Raw genomic sequence first — 14,441 nt, 5'->3', positions numbered from 1 at the left:
GTCAAATCTCTGGGACATATAACTTTCAGTACTTAGTAGATCCTGTACAGGTGACACCTAGTCTGAGCTTTTTGATCTGTGTTAGTTTGCCTTTTTTTAATAACTTTTGGACCTCTTTTGTACATTTTGTATTGTTTTTCCGACTTATGACACAATCCAACTCTTGTATTTATTATTTTGATCTTTCACCCTTTTATGATTATTATTCTATTAAAATGTTGTATTTCATAAATTTATATATTGGGATCTTTCACCCTTTTATGATTATTATTCTATTAAAATCAAGTGACAACGCATTCCTTCTTTTTCACCCCCTATAGAACCCAAAATAATCATGTCTTCTAAGGAGAAGAAGATGCTAGGGTGATTCATCGGTTGGGCCCTCGAGGTATTCAAGCATAGCGAGGGAGGATGCCCACGAATTTTTGATTAGTTTTTAGGAGAGATTGCATAAACTTGATTTAGTAGAGTCTCACGGGGTTGATTATACACCTTCTAGCTTGATGGATCGGGGAAGCATCGGTGAAGGTCTTATCTCAAGTGTACGAAAGTCAAATCACTTTTGATGATGTGGGCTTAGTACTCCGAGGCTTTCTTAGAGAAATATGCACTTTGCAGCTTTAGGTAATGGTTAAATGATGCATTCACTGGCCTGACTCAGGGATCCTTATCAGTTGATGACTATGAGATGTGATTTAATGAGTTTGCTAGAAATGCGGCTATGCTTATGACGATGGATCATAATAGGGTGCATAGGTTTTTTAGAGGGCTCTCATTTCTACTTAGGATGGTTATAGAGAAGATGGTGGTGCCAGGCTTTTCTTTTATGGAAAAGTTGATCATGCATGCGCCATTGAGGGGATCCTTCGTGAGACCCATGGAGGTAGCGATAAGAGGCCTCATCGTAAGGGTGGTTTCAGCGGGTCTCAGTCACACAGTAGGGTAGTTCCTTATAAAGGTTACCTACAGTAGTTTAAGCCCACCAAGAATGTTGAGGAAGCCCTTCAACTTACAGATGATGGCACTTCTGTAGTTGTTAGTGGCAGATGGTTCAGGCTCTGATTTAGTCTTGTCGGGGTATACATTTTGGGTGTTCATGCTGTAGTGTCCAATTAGGTTCAGTTGGGCCATCTTAAAGGGGTATATTTAGTGGGCCATGTTATGAGTGTGTCATAATAAACAACTTCTCTAGGGAGTGCCTTATGACCGGTCACCTTAGAAGACAGAGCTAGCAAGTCAACAAGTTCAGGCCCACAGGGCTCTATTTCAATCTACCAGAGGTAATGCTTAGGGTGGCAGAGGTGGTCCTAAGAAGATCGAGGTTGTCCTAAGTCGAGCAGGTTTATGGTTGAGGTTGACTCTACATGTATGGTTTTCCAGGAAGGCCTGAGGCTGAGGCTTCAAATATCATTATTATTGGTACGATCACTATCTCTCATTAGCTTGCATATATTTTATTTGATCCAGGGTCTACCTACTTGTGTGTGTCTGCCAATTCTGCTACTCCTCTAGATTTGTTATTTGAGACTTTGCCTGATCTTATACGTGTATCTACTCTGTAGGTGCTTCTTTAACAGTGGATCAACTATATCGATCTTGTGTGGTGTCTATCTTGGGATATAATACTAGGGAAGACTTGATTTTGCTAGATATGGTAGACTTTGACCTGATTGTAGGCATGATTGGCTATCGCATGCAGTCTTGGATTGATTTTCCAAGACTATTATTCTATGCATGCCTGGTGTTCCTCCGATTTTGTGGACGTGTATTGTTAGCCATATCCCTAGGGTTGTGATCTCTTTTCTAAGGGTGCGTTAGGTTATAGAAAATGGGTGTCTTACATATATTCCATATATTTCTGATACTAGTACTGACACTCCTTCTCTAGAATAAGTTCTGGTGGTTAAAGAGTACCTTGATATGTTTCCTACTGATCTACCTGGCCTTTTCCCTGACCTAGATATTCATTTCGACAAATATATTGAGCTGGGTGAGTAGCCAATTTTGATTTCACCCAACCAAATGGCTTTGTCTCACATGAGGAGGATTAAGGACCAGCTTCAGGACCTTCTGAGTAAGGGGTTCATTAAACCCAGTGTGTCTCCTTGAGGAGCTTCTGTCCTGTTCATGTAGAAGAAGGATGGTACCTTACGTATGTATGTTGACTATGGCTAGATGAACAAGGTAACCATAAAGGACATGTATTATATGCTGCAGATTGGTGATTTATTTGACCAGCTCTAGGGTGCAGTAGTATTCTCTAAGATAGACTTGAGATCAGGTTACCACCAGTTAAGGATTAGGGCGGCGAACATCCCTAAAACTGCTTTTAGGATTTGATACAGCCATTATGAGTTGTTACTCATCTCTTTTGGGTTGACTAAATCCTCAGCAACATTCAAGGAATTAATAAACTGTGAATTCAGGCCTTAGTTGGACTCCTTTGTGAAAGTGTTTATCAATGACATCCTAGTCTACACCAGGAGTGTTATACCCAATACTTTTGTACCTTGGAAGGTTCTCAAGCTTCTTGAAAGGCTCTTAAGTTTGTTGAAAGGTTCGTAGGCTTCTTAAAAATTATTGTGTGAGCTGGATAATCTATAATTCTACCAAACAACTCTAAGAAAGGGAGAATGTGACACCCATAATAGGGAAGATTGAAAATATGGTTATAAGAATTCGGAAGAAATTGGAGGTCAAGTAATAAGTCATAGGACTCAACTTAAGTATGTAAGCCACCAACTTGAAAACCTTACATTCCTAAGCTACTTGAGTTCATACCAAGCTTACGTAGTAAGGATTACATAAGTTCGTAAAGTAAGATGAGATTACGAACCCACTAGGAGGAAAAGAATATGACAAGTGGCAGCAAAAGGGAGTGCCACATGGAAGCAGCTGGAAGTTCCACATGGCATCAGCTTGAAGTGCCATGTGGAAGCAGTTGAAGAAAGAGGGGTGGGCCTCCACATGCCACTTGGCAACCCCTAAGTAGAGAAGGTGATGTGTTGGCCCACGAAGGGCTTGACACGTGTCACCACTTAGGAGATGACATATGTCACCCCCTAAGGTGGACTATATATATATATGTTTTATGATTATCCATATCCAAACAACTCATTCTTATTTCCAAGAAAATTCTAGAAAAGAAAGAGAAGAGAAACTCTAGACTAGAGAGAGGGAGCCATGGATTTGGAGCCAAAAAGGTAAGTCTTTCCGATTTTGTTTCGTGAATTAATTGGCTAAGATATACCATGATGATATGAAGGTGTTATTAATGTAAATTTATGATTTGGGTCAGCACCAAAAGGACAACAAGCAGCCACAAAGTTTTAGTCACGCTAAAGGAACTTTCGAGGCGAGTTTTGGCGAGTTTGGTGAGTTTCGGGCAAGGTAAGATTTTCCCTTTCAAATTGGAGTTTATGATGATGTTATGAAGTATATTAAATGTCTTAAATAAGGTTTAAAGTGGAAAAATTGCATAAGGATGTTTGACGTTAGAAACGAACTAAATTAAAGTTGTTATAGTTAAATCGAAGTCGGGTAGTGTGTTGTGATTGTGGTGCTGTGGTTGCAGCTGGTTTGGTTGAGTGGTGCAGGGATGTAGGTGTTTTAAAAAGGGTGTGGGTTCTTCTGGTTGCAGCCACATGACCCTCCGTTTCATATTGTTAAAGGTTTTATGAAATAAAGATTTAAAACTCTATTTTTGAATCGTAGTTAAGAGAGTTGTTTGGAGTTTGTATTGTGTAAAGTTGAAGTGATTTACTTGTAAATATGCTTCTGGTTGTTATTGTTGGTATGTTTGTTGATATTTTGGATGAGTTTAAATCTCGGGGATGTTGAAGTTATAGGGGAGATGCTGTCGAACTTTTGATAACTTTGGAGCTAGTAATAAGCTAGTTAAGGGAAATGGATAAGGAAATGATTCCTACGGATATGTGGTTGTAGAGTTGGAAATTGGAAAGTGAAAGTTATTAATCTTAGTATTTCTTCCATGTTATATAGGTTCAAAAGATGACGAGGCAAACGTGGTGAAGGGTAACAGAGGTATGTGAAGCTACCTTCTTTCTCTTGGCATGTTTTTGGCATAAGTATGTAAAGCTACCCTTCTTCTCTCTTGATATGTCTGTGACATCAGTTATGAAGTTATGATGAAATGTTTATGGTACCGAGTCCCTTGATGGGCTAAGTAGGATATATATTACTATCTAAGGATCGGGCCATACATTCCACGACACATATGTGTATGATGACTATATGAGGGGAAGTAGAGAGTATGTAAAACTTATCTCTTCTTTTCTCTTGGCATGTCTTAGTCATAAGTGGTTGGTATATATATTGTGGGGATAATTCCATTCATAGAAGCCTGAGTATGGTTCGTAAATCTTATTCACTTCTTGATGTTAGAACTCCTGCGATTGTGGAGTTATTGTCTTGTAAGTCTTCTACAGCCGAAAGGTAGTACACGTGAAGCCTATCCCTTCCTTCTCTTAAAATGACTTCACGTAAGTGAAGCGGTATACAATATGAGTTAGAGGTATTTCCATTTATAGGTTCCAGGTGTAACTCATAGCTTGTACTCACTTCTGAATGTTAAAGGTCCTAAAGCAGTTGAACTATTTCCCTCGAGCCTTCCATATATTGGGTAGTAACTGGATACTCAAGCTCGTATTCCTAAGGGCTCTAGGGCAAGAATGTCTCTGATTGCGTAAGTTGTATAGCATTATCTTGATGCATGTCTATGACGCCTTAGGCTCCACTTAATATGATCCCTAATGACCCTTAGAGGGTACTCAAGACAATTACTACCCGGATCTTCAAGTGATGGTTCACTTGGCTATTTCATGGAGTCTCAAATAATGATTTAGCTTGCATATGGTTACTCACTGCTCTGCTAATGCATATGGTTAATATATCTTCCAATGAGTCCCTCATAAGAGGGTCGTGTATGACCGAGTCCCATAAAGGGCTAGGTATGACATATGTATACGATGGTAAGATGACATGATTATTGAGCGGGTCCCATAAATATTCAGGTATGGTGTATATATACATATGATGACATAATGATACATTTGTAACACCGAGTCTCACAACGGGCTGGGTATGGAATATGACACTGAGATACATAATGTCTTTATACAAGTTGCAGTACAGTGATTTATTAATTGTTATACTTGTTCTCTGCATCCTCATGCCAACTATAATTTCCTTATGATGTCTATGCTTATATACTCAGTACATATGTCGTACTGACCCCTTTTTCTAGGGGGATGCATTCATGCCCGCAGGTACAGATACACACTTTTTGGATCCGCCAGCGTAGGAGTTCCACTCAGCAGTTCAGAAGTGCTCCATTATGCTGGAGCCTAGGTTTGGTATTAACCCTCGATGTATACATTTATTTGTTCATGGGCACAGCAGGGGCCCTTTCCCACCTTATGCTACTGTTCTTACTCTTAGAGGTATGTGGACATGTATATGGGTTGTATATGTGTGTGTTATAGTGGTGCTTATAAGACTTATGTTTTAGGACATTTCCTTTTGTCATGGCAGCCTCATTGGCGTAGATGTTATCGTGCTTGTTGATTCCTTATAATGTAAATAGGAGATAGGGTTACTTATAGTTAGTAATGGTATATGCGAGTATCCAGTCTGGTCACCCGTCATGGCCTACGGGGTTGGGTCATGATAAGGAGTAGGGAAGCACATGAGCGGTTCTTAAGGATTATAATACAAACCTTAGGAGATCAGCACTTCTATGTCAAATTCATTAAGTGTGAGTTTTGTATTGAGTCCATAGCATTATTGAGGTATGTGGTGTCTAAGGATGGGATTAGGATTGTTCCGATAAAGGTCGCCATAGTTCGTGATTGGGCCAGACCTACATCATCTATTGAGGTTTGCAGATTCATTTGTTTGGAAGCTTGCTGTTGGTGGTTTGTAGAGGGGTTTTCTTTGATAACGGAACCTTTGACTAGATTGACTTAGAAGAATTTCCCTTTCCAGTGGTTTGACGAGTGTGTGGCGATATTTCTGAAGCTCAAGACCTTGGTGACTTCAGCTTTGATTCTAACTCTTCATGTTGAGGGCCATGGGTTTACAATTTAATATGATGCTTCTGGTGGTCACCTGGTTTGTGTGTTGATGTACTAGGGTAGATTTATTAGTTATTCTTCCGAACAAATAAAGCTTCACAAGAATAACTACCCTACTCTTGACTTGGAGTTAGCGGCAGTAGTCTTCACAATAAAGATATGATGGCATTATATTTATGGAGATCATTGTAAGGTGTTTACTGACCATTATAGCCTTTCGTACATCTTCAGCCAGAGGGACCTTAATCTGAGACAGCATAGGTGATAGAAGTTACTGAAGGACTATGACCTCTAGATTTTTAATTAATTGGGAAAGGCTTATGTGGTAGCAGATGCCTTGAGCTGGAAGGCGGTGACTATGAGGAGTTTATCATTCTTAGCTATGGAAGAGAGATATATGCTTTAGAAATGCAGTCTCTAGCCAACCGGATGGTTAGGCTTGACATTTCTGAGCCAGACAAGGTACTTGCTTGTATAGAGGCTAGATCTTCTTTAATAAAGCAGATTTGGGCCCAGTAGTTTGATAATATGCAGTTCGGGGTGATTTGAGATAGGGTAATTAGCGGTGAGGCTAGGAAGGCGATCCTATAACCAAAGTTTGTGTTCCTAGAGTTGGAGACTAGTTTAGGCGGATTCTTGAAGAGTCCTATTACTTTAGATATTTTGTTTATCCTGGTGCAACAAAGATGTACCGTGATCTGAGGAAGAACTATTGGTGGTATGGGATTAAGAAGGACATTTCAGCTTTTGTGGCTTAGTGCTTGACCTGTCAGAAGGTGAAGTACGAGCACAAGAGGTAAAGTGATTTGAACCAACAACTACCCATTCTAGAGAGGAAGTGGGAGTGGATGCTTATAGATTTTGTGGTAGGCTTTGCACATACATTTTGGAGGTTCGATGCTATTTGCATCATTGTAGATCGATTGACCATGTCTACTCACATTTTGTTAGTTTATACTGCCTACACATCAAAAAGGTTAGTTTAAATTTACATTCGAAAGATTTTCTATTTGCATGGTGTGCTAGTATTAATTATTTCAGATCGTGGTACTCATTTCACCTCAGATTGCTGGAGGTCTATTTGGAGGGAGTTGGGTACTAGAGTTGAGATCAACACTACATTTCACCCACAGACTAATGGTAAGTCTAATAGACTATTCAGGTTCTAAAGGACATGCTACAGGTTTGTGTTTTTGATTTTGGGGGTTAGTAGGACCAATTCTTGGCTTTGGTGGAGTTTGCATATAATAATACCTACCATTCCATCATTTAGATGGCTCCCTTTGAGATTTTATGATAGGAGGTGGCATTCTCCTATGGGCTGGTTTGATGCTTTTGGAGTCATACCAAGGGGCATCGACCTATTGCAAGATTCTATAGACAGTGTTTGTGTAATCCAATAGCGACTTCTCGCCACCTAGAGCAGGAAGAAGAGCTATGTTGACTATAGGATTTTGCTCTAGATTTCATTAATGGTGATTAGGTATTTCTGCGTGTGTCTCTCATGAAGGGTGTGATGAGATTTAGGAGGAGGGGCAAGATTAGTCCCAAGTTCATTAGTCCTATTTAGATCCTTAAATGGGTAGGCCAAGTGACCTATGAGATAGCCGTACCTCCAGCTCTTTTGGGTGTTTACCTTATTTTCTATGTTTTTATGATGAGGTGGTATGTTCCAGATGAGTCTCACGTGCTTCAGTGGGATTCGATCCAACTGGATGAGTCCTTGTCTTTCGAGGAGGATCATGTGGGTGTTTTAGACAAATGGGTTAGGAAGTTAAGGGCTAACTAGATTCTGTTAGTAAAGGTTCAGTGGAGGCATTATCTAATCGATGAGGTGATTGAACTGTCAGCAAGTGAAGTACGAGCACTAGAGGCAAAGTGGTTTGACCCAATAGCTACCCATTCCAAAGTGGAAGTGGGAGTGGTTAGCTATGTATTTCGTGGTAGGCTTTCCATATACCTTTTGGAGGTTTGATCCTATTTGGGTCATCGTAGATTGATTGACCACGTTTTCTAACTTTTTGCCAGTTTAGACTGCCTATAGTTCAGAAAGGTTAGTTTAGATTTACATCTGATAGACTGTCTATTTGCATAGTATGCTAGTATCAATTATTTCAGATCGTGGTATTCAGTTCACCTCATATTACTGAAGGTCTATTCATAGGGAGTTGGGTACTGGAGTTTATCTCAACCTTGTATTTTACCCACAGACTAATGGTCTGTCTAAGATACTATTTAGGTTCTAAAGAATATGATAAGGGTTTGTGTTTTAGATTTTAGGGGTTAGTAGGACCAGTTCTTAGTTTGGCGGAGTTTGCATATAATAATACCTACCATTCCATTATTTAGATGGCTCCTTTAAAGGTTTTATACAATAGGAGGTGGAGTTCTCCTATGGGTTGGTTTGATGCTTTCAAAGTCAGGCCATGGGGCATCGACCTATTGTGAGATTCTATGGGCAGTGTCTTTGTGATCCAATAGAGACTTCTTGTCGCCCATAGTATGAAAAAGAGCCATATTGACTGGAGGTTCTGGATTTAGATTTCATAGATGGTGATTACATATTTCTGCATATGTCGCTCATGAAGGGTGTGATGATATTTGGGAGGAGGGGCAAGACTAGTCCCAAGTTCATTGGTCCTTTCGAGATATTGAAATTGGTAGGCCAAGTGATCTATAAGATAGCCTTACCTCGATATCCTTTCGGTGTTCACCTAGTTTTCCGTGATTCTATGATAAGGCGGTATGTTCCAAATGATTCTTATATGCTTCAGTAGGATTCGGTTCAGTTGGATGTGTCCTTGTCTTTCGAGGAGAATCATGTGGCTCTTTTAGACAGACATGTTAGGAAGTTAAGGGCTAAGGAGATTCTGTTAGTAAAGATTCAGTGGAGGCATCATTTGATCGATAAGGTAATTGAACTGTTAGCATGTGAAGTACGAGCAATAGAGGCAAAGTGGTTTGACCCAACAACGACCTATTCCATAGTGGAAGTGGAAGCGGATAGCTATGGATTTCATGGTAAGCTTTCCATATGACTTTTGGAGGTTTGATGCTATTTGGGTTATCATAGATCAATTGACCATGTCTGCTCACTTTTTGCCGGTTTAGACTGCCTACAGTTCAAAAAGGTTAGTTTAGATTTACATTTGAGAGATTGTCCATTTGCATGGTGTGCCAACATTAATTATTTCAAATCATGGTACTCAGTTCACCTTACATTACTGGAGGTCTATTTAGAGGGATTTGGGTATTGGAGTTGAGCTCAACATTGTATTTCACCCACATACAATGGTCAGTCTAAGAGACTATTCAGGTTCTAAATGACATATTGCGGGTTTGTGTTTTTGATTTCAGGGCTTAATTGGACCAGCTCTTGGCTTTGGCGTACTTATGCATCTTTTTATGATGTAGCTCTCAGTATGATTCACCCTCTGTGAGTATTAGATCTCTCTCAGCTTTCACAGACTTGGATCGTTGTGAGCTCCTGGCATTCAGAGACTTGCTGGTTTCCTTTTTTTGTTTTTACTTGTATATTTTGTATTTTATCAAGTCAGATCTCTTATATATACAACTTTCAGTACTTAGTAGCTCATGTACATGTGACACCAGGTCCGGAGTTTTTAACTATGTCAGTTTGTCCTTTTTTTGTCTCTTTCGGGTCTCTTTTGTACATTTTGTATCGTGTTAAACACTTATGGCTCGCATCTTGTATTTATTATTCCTATATTTCTCCCTTTTATTATTATTATTATTATTATTATTATTATTATTATTATTATTCTATTAAAATGTTGTGTTCCACAAATTTATCTATTGAGATTTTAGGCTTGTCTACTTGGGGGGTGTTGTAGGCGCCATCATGGCCCGATTGCGGGTCACAATAGAGTACTTTTGAAAAAAAAAACAATTTGACAGCTTTATGTTGGCTGAATAAGATATTAATTTGAATATGAATTGATTTTATATGCTACCTATAATTTCTTTTAAATTTGTTTTGTGGCATTTTTATAAGAGATCTTCATTTTTATATATAAGAGATTTGAAAAAAAAATATTTACTTCTAATCAATTTATAAGTACCCAAGAAATCTAATTTTCATCCTATACATCTTATTGAATAATTAACTTGTAGAGTTTTAGCCAAGTAAAAATCTACAAAAGTACATTAAAACAACACAAAAATTGATAAAGAAAATCATGAAAACATTACTACTAAATCAAAATTTGAGACTCTCATTTTCTTCCACTTTTTTCTCCCAAACATATTTTTAAGTTGCTATAATATAAAAGGAGAAAGAATAATATTAGTTGTAGGAAAAAAATAAAGAAAATGATATATTCCTCCATGGACACGTTATTTAGAATAGCTAAAAAGTTGAATATTTTTGGTAAAATTATAATTGAGTCTAAGTTTCAAATATTAAATTTGCTACGTATTTCAATAATAAGGAATCATTTACTAATCCAAATTTTAGTTAACACAATTAAATCGGAAAAAACACAAACTTTTTATAAGGTTTGGAAGCAATATTTTTTGGGAAAACGTCTTGTAAAACTTGTGGGTATTCGACTTATAAGTTGTCACCTAAAACTTTTGATTAATGTTTAGAAGGATATAAAATATAGATTGATATAGATAAAGCTTTGGAAATATTGAGATATTCTTTCTTCATACGTAAAAAATTAAGACTTTATTTGAGGTGCAAGGTCTTCAAGATAAGTTTGCATTTATTATGTTCGAGATAAAATATAGATTAATTTAAGGGACTTGAAATTCAAATATTCCTATGAATGGTATGTCGTATAAATCAGTCCTATCAAAAATCCTATACTAATATTTAGGCTTAAGTCATCCACTGCTTTTTAAAATTGTCCGCATATTTCTGTTAGACATCTTAATTAGAACTATTAATTATTTAACACCTAAATTATTTAAATTGTGCATCTATTAAATATAAAATGCTGATTTGACAAAAAACATGTTTTGCACTTCCGTTAAGCGTGTGAAGAAATGGGAAATAGTGTTTTATTTTTTTAAAAATACACTTTTCTTATTTTATTGGCACTTGACAGTTCAATTAACCTAAAATATTTTTTTTTCTTTCATTGTCACTATTTTCAAAAGAAGAAAAGCAACTCCACCCCCGACCAATTATCTTCTCATCTTAATTTAATTTTCAAAGGTTTCTCTATTTATTTTTTTCTTGTCTTTTTAAAATTTTATTTCTTTTAAATTTCAATCAACTAATTGAATATATATGAAAAAGAATAAAAAATATACAAGATTTTTACGCATCCGGCATCAGAAGGGAAAAAATTAAGCTGATGTCCGTCTATCACCATTTTCGGTCACTTTCGAACAAACAGAATACTCAAATTAAAATGTAAACCCATTAAATTTATCAAAAATGATATCTGAAAACTTGATAGAATTAAGTTGTGAGCTATCAATGTCATAACCCAAAAATCGAGGTCATGATGACACACATTCAAAAATCCAACCTAATGTGTAGGCCCAATAATAACACTCATATGAGACCCACAAAAAGAAAGTTAGGCCACCAAAAAAAAGATGAACAATGAAGAAAAATATCTCAAAACCTGATGTCATGAGCGTAAAGAGTATCTAGTACAGTAATCGAATATGATATACTTCAAACTTCTTTGAATAATAGAACAAACTGAAAGTAAAAGATACCACTAATGGTGATCCGGATCATAGGATCTCACCAGTAATCTGATATAACGCTATCCGCTAAAGAGATTAGGTGCCTTGTGGAATACTCTAACTAGGATATGCATCAAAAGGGACATAGAAGTAGGGGTGAGTACAATCTATATGTACTTGGTAGATTTGAAGGACTTAGTATAAGGAATTAATCAAGCTTTTGCAATAAACTAAGGAACGCTTCCACCTGCATGCAGAAAAATCCCAATCCTGCATTGGTGCCACAAATTTATATAGAATGGCGTGAGTAAGGTAAACACATAGGGATATTTAAATAACACATATAATCTTATTATTCAAATAAATCCAAAGAGCAATGCAATGCAATGCAATGAGATGACGTAATAAAGTGGTGGTACGGTGGAATCAAGGCTGTCGCACAACCTGTCGTATACACCTGTTAAGCTAAGGCTTCTAGAGAAGGACACCTGTGGTACTCACATTAATATACCAAATCACAATCTCAATAACTCATCAACTTTCCACGTTGCTCATGTTCAAGAATATAAAAAGGTGCCACATTTTCTTTCTCAAAAAGAATTTCCACATTTCTCAACTTCTCTAGATCAATGATACAATGAATGAGGATGAATATGTCACAACACTTATGGCATGGAGGAAATATTCAACAGAACATGTAAAATAAAGTTCAAAGTTTTCAAAACTCAACCTAAACATGATATACACCATCAAATAGATATCAATGGGAAGGAGATACATTGAAATATAAGTTCACTTTTTTTGAAAACCTTTTATTACTTATGTGTGATAAACCCCCCCAACTTAACCCCTCATACAAACATTACAAGTCAAATAACATTACAAGCCTTTCTCATAGGAAAATCATGAATCACATACTCTCAAAGCAACTAAGCTACCAAATTAGGCCCCCCACATGGGCTAAACTATACAAATAAATCCCCACATGGTAAACACAGTATAATCAAGAAACCAGATGGGCATCACAACTACAATTAATAGTCCCAAATCACTCTTTGTCTTTGCTTGCTGCCTTCGCTTAGGTATGGATTTTGTTTTTACTTTTTTCTTATGCTTTCTGCTTCTATTTTCTAACTCTTTCTAAACCATTTATTCATTTTATCCAACCACCTTTTTCATCCTTTTCACACATTATTTTTTCAAACCCTTTATTTCTTTTATTTTTCTTTTCTCACAACCTCTCTTTTCTCGCTTTCCTCTTGTAGTAGTCACCCTCAACTAGCCTAAGTTGAGGTGGACATTTATCCTTGGAGGGAAAGCTTCCAAAACAAGGGATTGACATTTGGATTAGGGGTATTTGAAACACGTGTTTATTTGATCAAAAATGTCTTCTAGAAGCTTATCTTTTTGGTTCAAAGGGTAAAACAATGTTTGGTTGGTTCTTTTAAGGCTAAGTGGACTAAGTCAAAAATGGCCTATGATTCTTTCCTAGCTCACATTTCAATTATCATAATATGACTAATGAGGCTAGTTTTAGATTTGCACAAACAGTCCAAACACACATATGCCTCACACATATTTGGCAATAAATTTCATTGTCAATCATTAATCTTTGGTTCATGTTTTAGTCTATCTTTTGTTCATGTTTTAGTTTAAGTCATATGTTATAATACTAGTTTACATCATGTCACACAAAGATCTTACATAGTCAATCTATCTAAAAAATAATTATAGTAATTTAAGAAAATTTTAGAGGGGGTCTATTTGTTTTCGTTTAAAATTTAGCCTTCATTCCATAGATCCCTACTCTTATTTTACATCTACGTCCGAAACATGACGGTTCAACATAAATTAAAAAAACTCCTATGGGGAAAAAGAACACAGGCAAGAAAACCCCAAGAATTTAGTCAAGTGTCTAGGGTACTCAGACTTCGCCTAGATACTCATGCATTCAATTATAACCACCACATGCCTACTTGAACAGCCTTTCCTGGTCCTTAATGCAATACAACAAATAGTGAAAACAATAAGGGGAATAGGGAAAAGAACCTATGGCGCCTAAGCACCAAAGTCTATATGATGGCATCTGGGTTCATCTCTGTGGATCCCCGGTGTAGCAGAATGTGGTGCCACGATAGTTTGTGCATATTCATGTGTGACAACATGGGAGCTCAAATCTCTAAAAGAATGCAATCTCTCCTCCTTTGGTTGTATCTTCTCAGACACTATAGATGTCCGAGTGGCCTCCTCAACCTCCTAGCGCTTCCTCTTTTTTCTCTTCCTTACCTCATCCCTGTCTAAAGTGGCATCCTCAGTATGGGGTCTTTTGTCTCGGACCATCTCGGACTCATCATCTGCAAATAAATCAAACAACTGTGGTAGCTGAACAGCAGGTAAAGAAAATGGCATAGAGTCTGGTGTAGCCAGGGATGTGATCTCCGCACGGAGTGATCCTATCTAAGTCCGAATAGTAGTAATGTTAACACTAGATGAGGCTTGAAACCTCACATTTACCCTCGTCTTAAAGTCATCAATACATGCCTGAATCTGAAGCTCTCGATCAGCCAAGGCAACTTCAAACATTGCTGCCACATGCTCCTCTCATTCGGATGGCTTTACAGACTGATGGCTTGAGCTACTGAATCAATTAGCCCAATTAGGCCTCGTTCTATACTT

This window comes from Solanum dulcamara, chromosome 2, assembly GCF_947179165.1.
Source record: "Solanum dulcamara chromosome 2, daSolDulc1.2, whole genome shotgun sequence".
NCBI lineage: Eukaryota > Viridiplantae > Streptophyta > Magnoliopsida > Solanales > Solanaceae > Solanum > Solanum dulcamara.
This window is presented reverse-complemented; position numbering follows the sequence as displayed.